The sequence below is a fragment of the Pinus tabuliformis genome, chromosome 9 (genome assembly GCF_031772625.1).
Source record: "Pinus tabuliformis cultivar Carrire ecotype Pingquan chromosome 9, CPIR1, whole genome shotgun sequence".
In the NCBI taxonomy this organism is placed as follows: Eukaryota; Viridiplantae; Streptophyta; class Pinopsida; order Pinales; family Pinaceae; genus Pinus; species Pinus tabuliformis.
Window position 1 is genome coordinate 1,950,501,897 of NC_142307.1, and position 20,402 is coordinate 1,950,522,298.

A 20,402-nucleotide genomic window follows, 5' to 3' on the forward strand; every position below is an offset into this window, starting at 1 on the left:
GAAGATGTCAAGAGTCAATAAAGGGTTTCCGCCCTTCTTTTTTGTAAATGCATGTCAGCTTTAGAGATCTACCCATGGTTCGCGGACCATGGGATTGTATAAAAAGGAGGTCTTAGAGGAGTCTAAGATAGTTTAGTTCATAGTTGAGTCTGGTTATGTTTTACGAATGGGTCTGTGAGAGCTAAGAGCGAAGAGTCTTAGTGTAGGAATAGGCTCAACATCTGAGTGCACATAGGCCTATGGTAGAAGTCTGCAACTGAGTGCACGGACCCCTGCAGCTATGTGCGCAGGGTAGTCAAAGTCTGTAATGGATATTTGAATCAATAATAAAGAGGAGTATTCTGAAATTAACTATGTATTTTACTTATGTTCATTGCATTCGATTATGTTATGTTGACGACTGGGTTTATGTTTTAATGCTACTCTAATCTGTGAATCTATATGTTTCTCTGTTTTATATGACCACAAGTAGAGATATATGTTTATGAGAAGATAACCATAAATGCATGTTAAAGTAACCAATACTTAAGCGAATCTGAGTAGATACAGAAGTAAGAGTAATTACAGGGGCACGTAAGTGCCTGATCTATCTATTTAGGGCCTGCGAAGGACGATCGGAGACTTTCATGGAGGCTTCAAGGATGAATAAGAAAAGTACTTTGATAAGCCCTAAAGGGCTTATCTATCTGCGCGAAGGAAGGTTAGGGAAAACAGTCGACATCACATCCATCTCAGGGTGCGGAAACCTGGTTCCTGCATCCCCCCATACTGCTTCGGTTGAGACTTCAATCCACGCTCCACGGATTGATGCTAAAAGGGACAGTAGTGTAGGGATTTTCTTGGCTGCTTAACGTTGAACTTGGGTCAGGGCCCATCAAGCCAACACAATGGAAATGCCCAGTATAGAGTATATGTGTAGGTGTAATGTAAATATGTAAACAATTTTAAATATAGACTTAATTAAAAAATATAAAAAAATTAAAAGTGATATCGGGGATAACAATAAAAATTTAAATGTTGGGTTAATTAATAATAAAAATAATAAAAATCAATTTATTATATTTTGATTTTGTTATTAACTTGTGAATATGCTTTGTTACAATACATTGCCTTATCAATACCACATGCCCAAAATCCAAGCCATAACTTATTTCACAGCCAAAATAATTTATAATAATATCACAAGATTCTTAACCATGGATATTCACCCCCACATTACCATGGATATCATTAACCTGTAAAAACTAGGCTTTGTTTCAATACCATGGCTTATCAATACCACATACCAAAAAAACATAACTTATTTCACAATCAAAATATTTTAAAACAATATGAAAATATTATTAACCATGGATATTCACCCCCACTTTACCATGGATATTATTAACTTGTAAATAGGCTTTGTTACAATACCATGGGCCAATTCCATTGCTTATGAATACCACATGCCCAAAAAACATAAATTATTTCACAATCAATATTTTATAACAATATGACAAGATTATTAATCATGGACATTCACCCTCACTTTTCCATTGATATTATGAACTTCTGAATAGGCTTTGTTATAATAGCATGGGGCTAATACCAAGGCTTATCAATACCACATGCCAAAAAATCATAACTTATTTCACAATCAAAATATATTTTAACAATATTACAAGATTTTTAACCATGGATATTCACCCTAGTTTACCATGGATATTATTAACTTGTAAATAGAAATTGTTACAATACCATAGGCCAATACCATGGGTTATCAATACCACATGCCCAAAAACCATAACATATTTCACAATAAAAATAATTTAATTTAATTTAATTTCATAACATTTTTAAAATTAAAGCTAAAATGAAAAAGGTTATAATTACTTTTGAGATATATCTAAACTCTTTATCCTTACCACTACTAAAAATATTCCCATAGAAATTAAATTAAGGTTTTAATAAAATTAAAATGAGAATACTTTTATATTTAAAAATGTGAAATTTATATAATATAGATAGTGTTAGTAGGCACCAACGTAGATCCATCTTAACTAATCATCCAAGGGATGAAAGAAAGAAAAGTTAAGGGGAGAGGAGGGTGGGGGGAAAAGGGGGCGAGAGGGAGTGATATAGTAACAAATCTGGAGGGTAGAGAGAGAGAGAGAGATAAGGGAGAGATGGAGACAGGTCGAGGGAGAGATGGAGATAGGTCGAGGGAGAGAGGAGAGGATGGAAGAGAGAGATAGGGAGAGAAGGGGAAGAGAGAAAGAGGGAGACACATAGTGGGAGGGGAGAGAAATAAGGGAAGAGAGAGAGAGAGAGAGAGAGAGAGAGAGAGAGAGAGAGAGAGAGAGAGATGGGGGGAGAGATAGAGGGAGGTGGGAGAGAAATAGGGAGAGAGGAATCAAGAGAGAAGGAGGGAGAGATGGAGTTGGAGGGGGAGAGAGAGAGGGAAGGAAGAATAAATACATAAGGGGAGAAAGGTGGAGAGAGAGAGGAGAGAGAGAGAGAGATATGGAGAGAGTGCGTGCATGTTTGGTAGAGAGAGAAAATAAGAAAGAGACACATAAATACAAAAATAGATATTATATAGTATTATATAACCAGCCTAGATCCATCTTAACCTTGGATCTATCAAGCAGTGAGAGGGATCAAATGTCTCAAGCTCCACACCATTCCTCAAGTTTTGAATTAAAAAAAGAGGTTTTCACCTCAAGAGATTGGACCCCTCTTGACGCTTGATAGATCTGGGGTTAAGATGGATCTGATATAATTATATGTATTTGAAGTTTTTATGAGGAATCTGTTGGGTCCCTATAATACTAGTGATTACCCCATTAATATTGTAGTTGCATCCCTTATTAATATTGTTGTGCCCCTATTATCCCCATATTGTTATTATTGTGCCCCATAAATTCCCTCTATTGTTATTTTTGTGGCTTTATATTATTATTGTTAGGTCCGTTGTGTTATATTGTGACTCCTTAGACTCCTATATATAGAAAGGAGGTTTTTTCATTTGAATCATCCAATAATTGTTCTTTTATGTTAAAGGAGGTTTTCACCTCGAAGAGGCTGAATTCTAAGGCGTTGATCTATATTTTCTATCTTTTCTTGAGCTAGTTTCATAACATTTGGTATTAGAGCTTTGGATTCTAGGGTTTCGCTGCTCCAAACAGGTCATCGTGGCATTTTCGCTATAATTTTTTTTCTGCAACGTTTCATAAGCTAAAAAAAAAACCATTTGAGAAGAAATCGCTTTGAATCTCGGGTCCGAATTTCAGAGCTGTTCGTGCTATATTTGTAGAGATATGATCTGAGGAAGTTGGTATTCTTGCAGACTCCTAAATTTCATTCCAAATAGGTGACCTGGGAAAAATCGTCATAACTTTCTCTCTGAGCATCTGATTGAAATTTCATAAGAAGGTACAGAAAGAGGACATACTGTAGTTTCTCGTATATATTTCTCAGAGCCAAAGGTCTAAACAGTGACGCGGGGCACGTCGTACAAGTTCGCTCTACTAAACTAGTCTATAATCAGTTGACTGTGGGAGATTTTGCATAACTCTTCCTTGGAAAATCCAATTTGGATCAGATTGGTGGCATTGGAAAGAGGACACAGAGGGCTACTGCAGGTCGCAATTTCAGAACTGGATGATCTGAAAGTACAGAGATACATCAGAGGCAATATCAAGCTCCTACAAAGTGAAAAAAGGTGTGTAGATTCTTTTAAATTTTTGCTTAAGATTGGTTTGAAAATTTATTTTGAAGGAATTCAAAGGGAATAGTAGAGCATTATTATTGGTAACAGATGCCTCGAGGAAAGAAAATGCAAACACCTAGTAAGCAACCTGAAAGCCCTAGCATGACTCATGAAGAAGAGGAAGAAATGCTACATGATATATCAAAATTACAAGAACAAGTGCAACAAATGTCACGCTCACAAAAGCTAACAGAAGCTAAGATAAATGGCATGGAATCTAAGATAAAGGGCATGGAAGCTAAGATGGACAATTTTAAGATAGATTTGAAGACAGATTTGAAGAGAGACATGGAAAATTTGAAGATAGATTTGAAGACCGACATGGCAGATTTGAAGACAGATTTGACAAATTTTCTACAAGAAATACTCACTAATGGTGAAAAGGTTGTAAAGGAAACTCATGATGCGAACAAAAGAAATGTTAATCATGATTTCATAGACTCTAATGTGGGATCGAAGACCCACCATATTCCAAAAATCGATATGAGGAAGTTTGATGGCAAGGATCCCGCAACATGGATATTACAGATGGAGCAATTTTTCGATCTCAATAATGTGCAAAACACACAAAAGGTACGTATTGCAACTTTATATTTGGAACCAAATCAGTTTGTATGGTATGAATGGCTTTGCTCTCATAAACAAATTATCACTTGGGAAATTTTTTCGGAAGAGTTGACAACACATTATGAGGATACAAAAAGCAACACTTTTTTTAGCCAATTGATAAGTCTCAAACAAAAGGGTTCAATAATGGAGCACATTGAGGAGTTCCAAAAATTGAACATAAGGGTAAAAGATATTCCAGAGGAGCATAGGATTGATGTGTTCATAGGGTATTTAAAGGATAATATCCAACATGATGTTTGACTTTGGGAACCTGATTCATTAGAGAAGGCATTCAGGTTAGCAAGAAAAATAGAAAGCAAAATTATGGCAACCAGGAAGCATACCACTCACAACTATAAAGATGGAAGTGCTGTTGCCCCTAGTCTTCCACATCCTATAAGGCTGACACCACAAAAATTGGAAGAAAAAAGAGCAAAAGGTCTTTGTTACAGTTGTGATAGCAAATACACTAAAGGTCATAAGTGTGCTGAGAAGAAATTATTCTACATAGATTGCGAAGAGGAAGAAGAAAAGGAGCAAGAAAGGTCAAAAGAAGAAGATATACTCCAGGAACAAAGCCTAGATAAAGAATAAATGAATCTGACCATATCTTGTAATGCACTGGCTGGAATTATCACTCCTCAAACCATCAAGATAGAAGGACAAATCAAGAAGAAAAAGGTAATAGTGTTGATTGATTCAGGAAGTACCCACAAATTTATTGATTGTAAGGTAGCAAAAGAATTGAATTGCTTCTTATATCTAGCACTAGAGTGTCAAGTGATGGTTGCAAAGGGAGGAACAATAAATTTCTCTGGAAAGTGCCATAATATCAAGCTATCGAATGGAAGAATATGTATTGACTAGCCCAATGCTTTCCATTCCAATGGGAGGTGCTGATGTTGTACTAGGAGTCCAATGGCTACAATCCCTGGGTACAATAGCTTTTAATTTTCAAGAACCATTCATGAAATTTTCTGTGGAAGGAAAGGAGGTTGAATTAAGGGGTATTGCATGGAAACCAAGAAAGATAATCAGCTCTAACGGTATCACAAAGCTTCTAAGAAAGGAACAAATGGGTGTAATTGCACAATTATGTTCGCTAGATGTTTCTACATTGGAATCATCTATTTCTCCAGATCTCCAAAAAGTCTTGAACAATGATTCCAAGGTATTTGAGACTCCCAAAGGTATCCCACCTATTCGTGATCATGATCATGCTATTCATCTGATTCCAGGAAGTGTTCCTCCAAACATCAGGCCATACAGATATCCCTATGCCCAAAAGAGTGAAATTGAACGTATGGTTGCAGAAATGCTAGAGGCTGGTATAATTCAACCGAGTCAAAGTTCTTTCTCTGCTCCAGTAGTATTAGTGCACAAGAAGGATGGATCATGGCGCATGTGTCTAGATTATAGGGAGCTCAACAAGCTCACTATTAAAGATAAGTTTCTGATTCTTGTCATTGATGAATTACTAGATGAATTGCATGGATCAATTTACTTCACCAAGTTGGATCTTCGTTCAGGATATCATCAAATCAGAATGAAGACTGAAGACATTCTGAAAATAGCATTTAGAACTCATGAGGGTCATTATGAATTTTTGTTCATGCCTTTTGGCCTTACCAATGCACCTTCAACATTTCAAGGTTTGATGAATTCCATTTTCAAACCATTCCTTAGAAAATTTGTGTTAGTATTTTTTGGTGATATACTAATCTACAACAAGTCTTGGAAAGATCATGTTGAACATGTTGACAGGGTGCTACAACTATTGGAGGAGAAACAATTATATGCAAAAAGATCCAAATGTTTCTTTGGAGTACAAGAGGTGGAATATTTGGGTCATATTGTATCTCATGAAGGAGTTGAGGTAGAACCTAGAAAAATTAAAGCCATTAAGGAATGGAAAATCCCCACATCCATAAAGCATCTGCGCGGATTTCTTGGGTTGACAGGTCATTATCACAAGTTTGTTAAGAATTATGGGAGAATAGCAGCACTTCTAACAACATTATTGAAGAAATATGCATTTTCATGGACTCCAGAAGCAACAAAGGCCTTTGAACATCTTAAAGAGGCAATGTGCCAAGCACAAGTCTTAGCTACACCAGACTTCACAAAAACCTTTATTGTGGAATGTGATGCTTCAGGAAATGGAATTCGTGTTGTTTTAATGCAAGATGAAAGACCCATTGCTTTTGAAAGTCGTCCAATCAAGGGAAAGTTTTTACAGAAAGCTATTTATGAGAAGGAAATGTTGGCAATACTCCATGCACTTAAGAAATGGCGACCCTACCTAATGGGAAGACACTTCAAGGTAAAAACAGATCATGATAGCCTTAAATACTTTTTAGAACAAAGATTATCCTCTGAAGAGAAAAAAACGTGGGTCACAAAGATGTTGGGTTATGACTTTGAAATCATCTACAAAAAAGGGAAGCAAAATGTGGTGGCAGATGCACTCTCAAGAAAGGATGAGGACGTGGAATCATTGTTGTGCGCCATTTCTATTATCCAACCAGATTGGATAAACGAAGCAAGGGAGGAATGGAAGAATGACGAAGAAGTGTGGGCACTTATTCGAAAGTTACATCAAGATTCCAGTACGTCTGATAAATTTAGCTGGCAAAATGATTCTTTATGGTACAAAGATCGCTTATACCTCTGTAAGAATTCCCAACTAAAACAAAATATTCTTATGGAATTGCACACTTCTCCCTTAGGAGGGCACTCAGGATTTTTAAAAACTTACCACAGGGTTAAGAAGGAATTTTTTTGGGATGGCCTTAAATCAGATATTCAAAATTTTGTGGTAGAATGTTTGGTTTGCCAAAAAAATAAAGTTGAAACAATTAAGACCCCGGGTCTATTACAACCTTTATCCATTCCAAGCCAACGTTGGGAGGAGGTTTCAATGGATTTTATCACATGTTTACCTAAGTCTGAGGGAAAGAGTGTCATCATGGTGGTAGTTGATAGACTTACCAAGTATGCACACTTTTGTGCATTATCACATCTATTTACAGCCAGTACAGTATCTACTACATTTATGGAAACAATTCAAAAGCTACATGGAAACCCAAAGATTATTGTAAGTGACAGAGATCCCATTTTCACTGGAAATTTTTGGACAGAATTATTTTCTTGCCTTGGTACTCAGTTAGTTCATATCTCATCTTATCATCCTCAATCTGATGGGCAAACTGAGATAGTAAACAAATGTTTGGAAGGATAGCTTTGTTGTTTTGTATATGATAAACAGACACAATGGGTCAAATGGTTGCCTCTAGCTGAATGGTGGTATAACACTTCCTTCCATACAACAACAAAAATGACCCCATTTATGGCACTTTATGGATATCAGCCACCATCCATCACATCATATTTAAGAGAAAATTCTAAGGTTCAAGCAGTGGAACATCACATCGAACATCAACAACAAGTCCTCCAATGCTTAGAGGATAACCTCATGTTGGCACAAAATAGAATGAAACAACAGGCAGATCAACATCGCAACAAAAGAATTTTTGATGTAGGTGATTGGGTATTCCTACGGCTACAACCATATAAGCAAATGTCCCTCAAGCAAGCTAAGAAGGATAATAAATTATCACCAAATTATTATGGTCCGTACAAGGTGTTGCAAAAGATTGGTACTATGGCATACAAATTGGAGCTTCCTACGGCTTCTCGATTGCACCCAGTTTTCCATGTTTCATGTTTAAAGAAGGTTATAGGTGACAAGCTCCTAGTTCAAACAATATTGTCAGAACTTGACGAGGAAGGAAAAATTATATTGGAACCGAAAGCACTCACAGAAAGAAGAACTCGACAGCTACAAAATCGATCAATTTCGTAGTATCTTATCAAGTGGAAGAACTTATCCACTGAAGATTCCACATGGGAGGATGAGAATTTTATACAGAAGCATCTAGAACTACTCAAGCGTTGAGGACAACACTTTTTTGAAGGAGAGCGGCATGTTGGGTCCCTTTAATACTAGTGATTACCCCATTAATATTGTAGTTTCATCCCTTATTAATATTGTTGTGCCCCTATTATCCCCATATTTTTATTACTGTGCCCCATAGAATCCCTCTATTGTTATTTTTGTGGCTTTATATTATTATTGTTAGGTCGGCTGGGTTATATTGTGACTCCTTAGACTCCTATATATAGAAAGGAGGTTTTGTCAATTGTTCATTTATGTAATGTAAAGGAGGTTGCCCCCTTGAAGAGGTTGAATTCTAAGGCATTGATCTATCTTTTCTATCTTTTCTTGAGCTGGTTTCATAACAGAATCATACCTGGATATTTTGTATAATTTTATCATAATTACATGTATTTTATGTATGGTTTTGTATAAATTATAAATATACATTTTTCATTAAAAAACAATTTCCACACTAATACCAAAGCATGGAGTGTTTAACATAGGGTTTAAGGGGTGGCACAATGTTCTTGTAGGATTCAAGGTAATGTCTTGAAACCTCAAAAACCTTTCATACAACATAGACAAAATTGTGCCTACAAAGTTTCAAACCCCATATTCACATTCAACAAGTTGTGTGCACACCTAGAGGTTCACATGCCTATTATGAGGAATTCCAACCATCACAGAGCCATCATGGAAGCCCAACATTGACATATGGTACCAAAAAGAAAAATAATGATCATCATTGTTATGAAATCAAACCATAAGTTAGAAACTAAGTAAATATTCTTGGAGTTGCATGTATACCTACGTAAATTATGTTCAATAACTTAGGTGGTGGGAAATGCCATAATTTTTTTTTCCAATAAGAAAAATACATCATTTTTGTATTGATTGATGAGTGCCAGTGTTGTAGCAAGGATGTTGCAACTCCTGGGCTGCCAACATTACTTTATCAACCCGGGGTTCATACAAACTTGGAGGTGACAGTGTTGTATACACAAGTAAAAGTGATGGTTCTGCATGTTGTCATTGTTCAGCTGGCGAGAGACCACTGGGTTCCAAGCCAGACTTCTATGGAGTCAGAAGAAGCTTGATTATTTTATGGAATAAATGTAAATCTACTCTAAGAGAGAGTTACTCTACTACAATAATGGAGAAGGTTGACATATAATGCTAAATCACACCATTTCCTAATTAACCGCTAAGAAATTATGCTTGGCAGAAATGTTAAATCAACATGAAAAAAATGCTACTATCTAAGTTATAGAAGTAAGAAGCATCAAACATCACTAATGTGCAAGTAAAGAGACTGAACTAAATATGTTTTTACTTTTTTGTCTTTTTATGCAAAATCAAGTATGCAAACTAATTGCTTCTATTGATGTGGCAGGTGAATTGAGGATGTTTGAGGATGGATGGAAGGGTTATGAGATGGTTGGATGGTGTGGAGGACCCCTGGGAGGCTTTTGGTGACTTCCTAGAGGTTTTCCATCAATTCGGCCTCAAAACAGGCCATTTCAGGAAAACCTACAGGATGTACTAGAAACCTACAGGATCCCTTGTAAACCTACAAGATACAACTGACAGAAAAATGTGAGGTGTTGGAGGTGATGGAATGCCTAGGAAAGGTGTGTGATGGGTAGAATGGAGTGGGAGAAGGTCTGGGATCACTCATAAGTCAACATCAAAGATATTAGATGGTTGGATTCACTCAATGTGCTTGGAAGAATTTTTATGAAAAATGATGAAAAACTAGTGAAGGTGATGGTGAAAACAAGGGATGGCTAAGGTGGATGGAGTGGAAGGTGGCTGCTGGCTATGAAGTCTTAGTCTCCTCCTGAAGCACCTACTCTACATAAAACATGTATATCTTCCAAAAAGCTATGCAAACAAGAAACATTTTCATAAACTAGAAAAGCATAATTAATGAATTAACTGCCTACACTATGCATGAGGAAAGTTGCTGAAAGGAATGAAAGCATGGATGAGATCTACTGCAAAAATGGAGATGAAAAATATGACAATGGAAATCTACCTTGAAAAACTAACCAAATACTAATTTAAAGACAACAAACTCCAAAGCTCATAAAAGAACTAGAAATTTGTGTTTTTGGGGTTGCTTAAGGGTCCCTTCCTCAAGTCATGATCCCAGAGGGAGGAAGTGAGGCCGAGACACTTGTTGAAAACCTTATGGTGATCCTTTTATCCTTGCTAACCTTCTACTGAAGTAAGACACAAATGGAAGCAAACTAATAAACAACCAATCTAATCTACACTACTTGTAATGGAAATGCATCTAAACAACAAATTAACAATGAAGCTATGAAACTACACTAAACATACATATACAATAAAGAGGATCCTTGGCTAATAAGGTTGGGCCATAACCCAATAGCTTCAGCCCTCTGAGTTAACTCAGTTCTGGCTCAAAACAAAACTCATTCTTATTACCAAAACAACAAATTACACCAATAGAACTTTCACAAGTATTGCAGCTCGAAAATAGGCTAGAGTTTTACTGAGGTCCTAGGCCTCTCTACTTCTACAACTGAAGTCCCCAAGGACTTCCTTAAAATTAGGAAGGCTCGGCTCCCAAACTTGAGATAAATTGGAGCTTTGTCTCTCACTTGCTCGGCTTCCTTCTAATCCTCACAATTTGTGTTATCACTTAAGAATTCTAATGCCAAAATTTCTCACATTAGTTTGATGGTAAAGGTCGGTGCTAGTCTAAGTTTGATTTTTTGTTTGCCTTAGAGTCTGAGTCTTAGGAGTCTTGATGGTATACTTAAATAAAGGTCAACTATGCATTCTCATTCATCACCGGTCTCATAACCATGTGTCAGTTTTGTTCAAAGTTTACTATGTGCCACAAAGCTCTTTAGGTGATTTCGTAGCGCATAAATCATTTTGAAGTGTTTTCGCAGCGCATAAATCCTTTTTAGCAGTTTCGCAGTGCAATATGTTTTAGGTGATTTCGTAGCGCATAATTCAGATTTTACACTGGCTGCGCTACGAAATCAGAGATTCGTGCAATCCGTAGCAAATCTTTCCTAACTGTCAAATCTGTCAAGTTCAGTTATGGTTGCATCATTCATTGTCAACTTATATACTCCACATATCATGTCCAACAGCTTATCTCCATCATTACAGCTGCTAGATACCTTTGTATGCTCAGATTTCCAGTTCCAAGAAAAGCCAGGTATTCACAGTCTTAATTATGATTGTATTCGTTGCATGAGGAACAAGTCTGCAATTTTTCAATTTGAATGCATTGTTATCAAGCGAGGCAGTCATTCAAGCAAGGCAGAGATTGAAGATTGAGCAGCGTTAGTGTTTCAAACCTTCATTACGCTGAAGCCTCATGGAGAGATCTGCATAAAGAAATGACCACAGATCAAGCAGATGTTTAAGAAACGAACCTGAAGGTGTAGACATTATCTTGAAAAACAAAGAAGTTGAGCATGCCTTCAAGCAGGTTGGATGTTGGAATTTTTGTGAGAAGCTCTAGGGAGGTCATGCACAAATTACCAAGGAACTTGCTTTGAATTTCGTAGGGCTGAATTCAAAGATTGGGATGCTCGAATTGCAAGTCTCACCAGAGGTCATATCCACAGTTACTGAGATTCCAAGGGGACAAGAAACTTGGTTTAAGAATTTCAAATTTGATATGACTCCCTGTAAAGAATTTCTGAAGCCAGAGTACATTGACTCAGATTTAAACAAGTCTGTGCCTAGAAATTATGTCAAGGACTCATATGCCAATCTTCTTACCTGTATACAGAGGTACCTTACCTGTGAAGGGAGATATAATAAGGTGTATTCATATCATTTCAAGCTTCTGCTACATTTTACAGGAAAGATATCCCTTGATTTACCTTTTTACTTATTTCGTAGCTTAAGCAAAATGTGTGATAAGGTGCAGCTAAGGAAAGAATCCTGTGAGACCTCATTGTTTCACCACGGTTTAATTAAGCTGATCGTTCTGCATGAACTCCAAAGAATAGGTAGGGACTGGCGCATATTCATATTCATATCTAGTTTCAAGAACGAGACCGGTCTCAGTCCTCAAGCTGCAAAAGATCTTCTGACAACAACTGGTCATCAGGGAGAAACAAGATCCAAGAGTTTTGCAAAGTTGAAGGCTAGGAAACAAGTAAGGGAATCCACCAAGCCACTGACTATCCAAGATACACCCCAGCAGTCCCTTAAAGAGAAAACTCAGGTCAAAGAAGGTGCACATGAATCAAACACAGGTGAAGGAGTCCAAAGAAGAAGGACTAGGAGCCAGGTAGCTAAAGAAAAAGGCAAGTCAGTGATTATTAAGGAAAGCCCTATTTCAAAGGGAGACTTGAACGATTTACTGCAAGCCATTGATATTGAATAATCTCCCCTAGTTCAAGCAGATTTGATAGAGTCAGGAAAAGACAAGGCTAAGAGAGTCAAAGCCTCGAAAAAACTCAAGTTTGATGATCAGGTTGATCAATTTGTCTTTAAGCCAAGAAGGCCCATAACGAGGAATTTTAAACAAATACAGGAGTTACTGCCAAGAGCAGATGAAACAGGGGAGGTAACACAGCCTCATGAAAGAAAAGATAAAGGCAAAGCAGCTACCCTTCAAGAAGAAGATAGTGTGGAAGAGTTGAAAAGGAGGTTGGAATTGGCAAACTTTGAAATAGCTAGACTAAAGAAAGCCTCCATGAAATTTGCAATCAAGGAGGCCTATTTTAACCAAATGCAAGCTCAGTGGGAAGACAAAACATTTCAAATACCCGAGGTGGTTGATTGTAATGTTCAATTCCGTAGTTGGACTGTCCCTGCAATAAAGGAGGCACAATTCATTAGAAAGGTCAATACAAACCTGAGAGCTAGGATCAGGGTCATGAAGAAACAAATTGAAGACTTAAAGATACAGTTAAGCCAGTAGAAAGAATCGCCTTAAGGGTGTCACACATCAAGTAAGGTTAGGTTTCAAATTTTGATGGTTTTCCTTGTTATAATATTTCTTGGAGAATCATACATTTCCACTCAGTTTTGAAAAGATTTGGAGCAATTGAAAAGGATGTTTAAATATCAAGAGGCTCAAAGTAGCAAAATTTTTGGGTTGAAACTGTGTTTTTGGAATTACACAACAGTTTCGTAGCGCGCTACAAAACTGCTGAAGATGATGACTAATGCACAGCAGTTTCGTAGCGCAACTGAAGCTACATAATTTAAACTCAGTCAACTGATTTTGAGAGACCGAGGGAAAATTTTTGAAAAGGGAATATCTTCAAAGGATCATCTAAAGGTATCAACTTTCAATAAGGTCAAGACAGGTGGAGGAAACATATATTCGAACCCAACTCTAAACTTTTTGTTATAAAGTGATCACATTTACTACAGTCCATGATATGTCAGACAACTTGGAGGAGATTTTGTCTTCACACATGGAAAAGGTTGACAGCACATCGAGGACGTGGCATTCTGATATATTTTGTATAATCAAAGATGAAGGGCATGGTTCATTGGATTCGAATATCTTTGAGGAAAACCAAAGGCAGATAAACAGGGGTAGTTTCCTACTTTTCAGGGGTAATGGAGAAGATGTGACATTGAGGACCAGTATGGAGCTTCGAACATCCACCACAGCCAAACTAAAAAAAGACCACTTGTCAAAGAACGAGAATGATTGTAATTAAGGCTATTATTAGCATGATATGGAGTTAGACTCCTATTTGCCTTAGATCTCTAAAAAGTCTAGTTAGCAGTTTGTTACATTTAATAGGTAGTTAAAATTTGAATAGGTGTCATAAGAAGTAGAATTCGAGTTCCCCTCATGTTGGAGGAGGAATCTAAGCTTTGTAAAAGAATTATATATAAAGGAGAAAGATAAATGTACCAAGGGTTGGAAATTTATGAAAAAAAGGCTCTGATATTTGGCTTATGTAAAGACTCTGTTTTTTTGGTAATACATTACTGGCTTATGCTTCTCAAGAATCATAAAGGGTTAAATGTAATGAGTTTATTTTGTTGTCTTTTCATGTTATCTATAGTGTTATGAGTGTGTGATTACTTAGAAATCATTAACTGTGCTCTAATTTCCTTCATATGATCGTAAACTGCCTTCTATGTGTTTGGTGTGTTGAAATCTGAATGCCTTGACTTCTATGCAAAGCCAACCCTACTGTTAATACTGAATCATATATGACTCCATAAGCCCAATGGATACTTGTTAGTTGTGTTTCCACCATTTTCATTTCTTATTTGTTTCACAAGAGTTAGCCATATTGATCATAATCAAAAACCTTTAATCCGTTGAGAGAGCCCTCTTAGGTTGGGGAGGCTAAACCTCAGCCTAAAGAAGGTTTGAAACAGTTACTTGAAGTCTTCCTGGTCTGCAGCCTTCCAGGGCCTGATTTTGAGATAACAATTTGGTTGTTTGCACTCCGAGTTGATGTGATGAATGGAGGAATATTCGAATGGAGGAGTAGTAAATGAGGAGGATTTACCTCCTACAATCCCTCTCCCTTGTCCCATTCGAGCTTTGACCTGAGTCTTTGCCAAAATTCCTTGATTTTCTCCTTTAATTGTGCATTCAATGCATACTAGTCCACTAAGCATAATATCTAACTTTAACTCGCCTCATAAACAAAATATAATAAAAAACATGTAATAAGTTATGAGAAAAGTTGGTTTGACTAAGCTAGGAGGTGAATTAAGGCCCATATAATTACCCAATGATGAGGCTCATCATCACCCCCTACTGAAAGTGTTGCTCATCCTTTGAGCAACTTCATCAATATCCATATCCTTGATGGCTCTAGTGACCTCTCTGACATCCCATGCCTCTACTATGGTCTCCTCCTCTTCTTCATACAAGCCTGCTTTCTTCTCTACCTCCTCCCACTGCTTCTTTTCTTCTTCTTCCTTTCTCCCTTCTAGCATCCCTAAGAGTAGTGGTGGACTTAGTTTTAGGCCAATCTAATTGAGTTTCAGCCTTTGCATATATTGCTTATACATGGGTGTCTTGTTTAGTGCCTATCTCAACCTTTGAGGAGAGTGATACTCTCTTATCTTTAAGATGTATGGCAGTGTGTTCCATCTCCTCAGGCAAGCATGTATGCTATCATCTCCTAACAACCTAGACATGTCCTAAAAATGTGAAATTTCTTGCTCTTGGGCAGCAAGATATTTAGGTTGAAGCTGAGGATCATTTGCAATCAAATTATGGGTACTAATGAGGGCCATGGTATTTGATTGTTCATCTCTGATCACAAGAGGTTCAGTTTGCTCTCTTGCCAATATTCTTTTCATCACTGCAGCCCTTCACTCCTCATGGTTCATCCATGAATTGTAAATCTCCTAGCTTGGAATTAGGGTCCCATACATTCATGTCTGTTACGGCCATGTTGTGCAAATAAAACTCAGCCATCTTGACCCTATATTCTAGTGTGCTATGATCACAAAGATCAATGAACTGCCTGTAGTCCTGAAATGGCATGGTGCCTCTCTATGCTAGGGTCTTGATCTGGAACTGCAACCACTATTCCTTGAGGTATAGGGCATAGGATTTAGCTGGCATCCTACACTGGATTGCTTCCAAAGAGAGACTGGACATACATGCCAATTGATTCTCTCTTTCCTGCAACTGTCCTCTCAACCATGCATTTTCTGTCTCTAGTTGATTTCTCATTATGGCCTCTCTGTCTCTCAAGCCACTTAGCTCTTTGCCCATCTCCTTGAGTTTCTCCTCCATGTGCCCAATGTCTTCCACCCCCTTTGATTTGGTGATCTGCATCCATCGGTGAGTTCTGGCCCTCTCCTTCTCAAGCTCGAAGAATAGTGGGATAGCAAATTTTTAAGGTATGACCCTGCCTCCTTCAATAAACCTGTAGTAGGAGTCCAAGTTAGGTTGGGGGATGGGTTCTTTTGTCTCTGGGTCCTCTTCTTTAGTTTCTTGCTTCTCCCCTACCTCCCTTTCCATTTTTTGTTCCTCCTGTAGGTTCAGTAGAGTATCTTGTAGGATTGCTTCTGCTTCCTGTAGATTCTACTATGCATCCTGTAGGATTGCCTTTCCCTTGCAGGAGGTTGATCTAGTAGTAGGCCTTATCACATAGGTGATAGGAGACTTAGGGGAAGGCATTTTCTCCTTTTTTGTAGGGGAGTATTCAATCACAATGGGAATTTTGGTTGATGTTTGGGGTTTCCCCTGTCTTATTCTTGTGCTTTTCCTTGTCCTAAATTATAAGGTTTTCTGCCTCTTTCTTTTGCCTTTTTGCTTGATGGGGGTGCTAAGAGCAGTGAGGGTAGCTACTGCCTCTCTCTCAGTGGGTTCTAGAGACACCATAGGTGACTCCTACATGTTTTCTGTCCCCCCTTTTCCATTGCCTTCCTCACCTATGTCATTCCTTTCTTCTTTCTGTTGTAGATCTTCAACATCTTTATCAGTTTCCTCCTTAACATCCTCCTCTGTTTCTTCATCATCCTCATTTTCTTCTGTTTCATCTCCTTATTCATCCATCTCATCCTCATCTCCTTCTATTTCTTCCTCTTCCTGCTTTACTTCTTCCTCTGCTTCAGTCTTTTGCCTCTCCCTCTTCACTAACGGTAGGACTAACATCATATGTGAGACCTTTGATGTCATCCTCTGTCGGCATGTCTTTGACAAATGACAATGTTATAGGAATTCTGAGGTTTTGTGAATTTCCCTCCTGCACTTTGATGCCTGAGTCTATTAGTGATTGGAGTAGGAAGTATGGTATGAAACCCCTTTGGTGAGGGGGTGTTTCTGCTCCAAATCTCAATTCTTCAAGAAGCCTAAAATGATAGCCATAGACCACACTATATCTACCCTCACATGAAATGTATTTGATCAGTTGGTAGCTTACCTCATTCCATGGATATGGCAGACTTTCCCTCCTTACTCCATTTTTTTCCTCAGTGGGTTCCTCACCTTCTAAAAAGAATTTCCTTTTGGCAACCTAGCTATCTCCTTTGTCTTCTTTCCTCCATGGAATTCCTAGGGGAAGTGTGGTGACTCTACTGACACGTTCAGGGGTGAGTTCTATGGAGAGGCCTCTTATCACAACAATGGCATGGATTCTGGTGAGTGGAATAAGGGAGAGAGAAAATTCTCGGGCCACCTCATCATCATACCCTCTAAATTTTGCGAAAAACACCATCCAATTATGTCTTGTGAAGATTTCAAGCACTTGGGGGTGTTGTTGGATTCTCACAGTGTTAATGGGATCTCTCCTATTAAACCCTCCTATCATCTTGTTGGTGAAGTCTGAGGAGATGAGAGGGTTGAGACAATTTTCAAATGTAGAACCAAAACAAAAATGACTGTGTGTAATTCCCTTACACAGCTGCTAAATTCACTTAAACTTAGAGGATTTCTGGTTTAATTACTTGTAAAGAGGGATGTAATTATAGAACCTACCTCTTCATATTCTTTGTAGTGGCCAACTCCCGTATTTTCCCCTTTGAAACGCCTCTCGGCCAATCCTGTAGACAGTCTCTATGTATCCTATAGGAATTCCTGTGCATGATCATGTAGGAATTCCTGTGCAATCCTTTAGGAATTCCTGTGCAGTAAAACGATGGATTTTTGCTTTCGGTAGGTTTCCTAGGTATGAGAGCGACCTGTGAGAGTGAGCTTCGAGGAAGTGAATGCATGAATGCATGGGAACGATGATTATTTCCTCTTATGGTTATTCGGGGTGAGGTGGTGTGCTGGCAGCAAAGGTACGTTTCCATTTTTGGACCGTTGGTCCCCAATACCACCTCATCATTCCCCACTCCTCGTAATCAGCTCCCACCTTATGCATCCATAGTTTTAACTGCTTTTTTCCTTCTCCCTCTCTGTCTTTGAGTTGACTGCTACCACGTGTGAGAGGACACCCTGTTGTGTATGTGTTGACTGAACGAAGGTGGCCAAGTTAACTGGCCACCTTTTCGCTTATAAACCAACTTACTTGTAACCCTTACATTTTTTTTACTACATGATGCATATGAGAGAGTGAGTAGGATACTTACCTATGGTGCCAATGCTTTGCTGCAGTTATCGAAGACTAGAGGTGTTGTTGTGTGTATTGGTTGCATGCTATTCTTTTTCCTCCTCTTGTTGTTTCCTAATGACTCTTTTGTTTGTGTAGGTACCTGAGGTTGAAGAAGGTGGTGTTGTTGCTGCTTTGGAGCTCCTGGATCATCATGCTAGAGGGTTGCTACTGTTATGATTGGTATTATATGGGATAGGCTGCTAAATGATTTCCTACAGGATGTCCTGTAGCTACTTCTCCCTCAGAAATCTTAATCATAATTTTTGTTGGGGTTGTGAGGACAGTGACATGGATGGATAGAAAGAATAAGAGTGTGGAGAACAAGGAATCTTGGCTTATATGGGCTTGACCCAGGTTCGGAAGAATTATTTAGCCAAACAAATCCTGCAGCTACCAGCCCTTTCGGCAATAGCCCGCGAAGCGCAGACTGAGGTCTCACCCGAGGTAGCAAGGGAGGGTGCTGGAACCAGGTTTCCACACCCTGGGGATGTCTTGGATGTGGTTTAGGGCTTGTGCACTATTCTACAGCCTTGCACTACGCCAGATCCACACAGATCAGAATACCCTTATCGCAGTTATTACAAGTGGAATCACTTATTACTAGTTTGATCTAGTTAAAACGGTCTTTAAGAAAACATTTATTACTTTTGGTTACTTCACACATCAAGATTAATCCAGTTCACATGAATTCAACCGTAGCAGATGCAGAAATCATAACAATTCATTTATCATAAAAGAGTAAAGTCGCAACCAACACAGAATTTAGAAGAAACTTATCTTTATTATCAATCTTCCACAATACATCCAGATCCACCCTGGGCACTCAGCTGCAAGGGTCCACGCACACAGCTGTGGACTTTCCAAGCCTCTGTGCACACAGCTGCAGAGCCTCTACCTTCTACCCTACTCCCTTGACTCAGACTTACAACTGCTCTTAGACTATTCACCCATTACATCATAGAATCAAAAATCCAAAATTGAACTGCCTTTCCCTCATAGAGCCTCGCTCTATTTATACTTTCCCTTGGCCCACGATCCCACCGTGGGTCGACTCTATTACTATTTCTTTACAATATTTTTGGGTGGACTACCCTTTGACTCAACCTCCTATAGCTCGCACTCTGCACTTTCCGTGGAGTCTTTTACCCTAATATTACCCAAAATTCTGGGCTTCATACCCCATACTCGTTCCACGGGGCTTTCGCTACCCAACAGTCCCCCAACACAATCATCGTGACTCGTCCTGAGTCACTGAGTTGGTGCATCCATATTTGCGTGGAGATCAATCAACAACTTTTGTGCATCGCTGGTACTAGCAGCAAATTCTTCCGTCATGCACTGCATCCGTTCCACTTGTGGTACTGATATTTCTGCCCCTATCTCGGTTGTCTCCATCCTAGCACATTCGGCCTTCATGTGTGCTACATTATGCTCTATGGTGGTTGAAACTGCAAATGCCTCATCCAACCATGGTTAGATACAAGCTTTCACCATGGCTTCCTTCTGTCTTGCGGCTTCTGCGCGGTTCCCCAAAGCTGATCATAGGCGTGCTGAAGTTCTCGAGCCTCCGCTTCCAACCTGCGAAGTGTGGGATCTTCCTGAAGGATAGTGAACATATCAATCAACTGAGTTAACAACTCGGTACATTCTTCGAGTGACTGTGCAAGCATTGCGCACCCCATATCAATAATGTTCTTGCATTGTACTACGACCTCTGGGGGTGTGGGACCTGCAATTTCAAATCGGAGATCTGCGCGATGAGTTCGCGCTGCAGCCGTGCAACCTCCTCTTTTGTCCTTTAGAACTCCATAGCCAACGTACGAATCTATGCTTCAACAGGAAATTCCCCTGTAATATCTAACGCCTAAGCACTAAAACAGGTGTCGACTACTACCTTTTCCATCTATTGTTTTGTGCGACTACTTCATCGCGTTGGAGCTGTAGCTGTTCAATATTAATTTTCTGCTCTTGGAGTATTTGGTCGATGCGGTCGGCGCTTGCGCAAAGTTCAATTTGATGCTGTCGTGGAGTTGTTGCAAACTATCGCATGGGAGTGCAG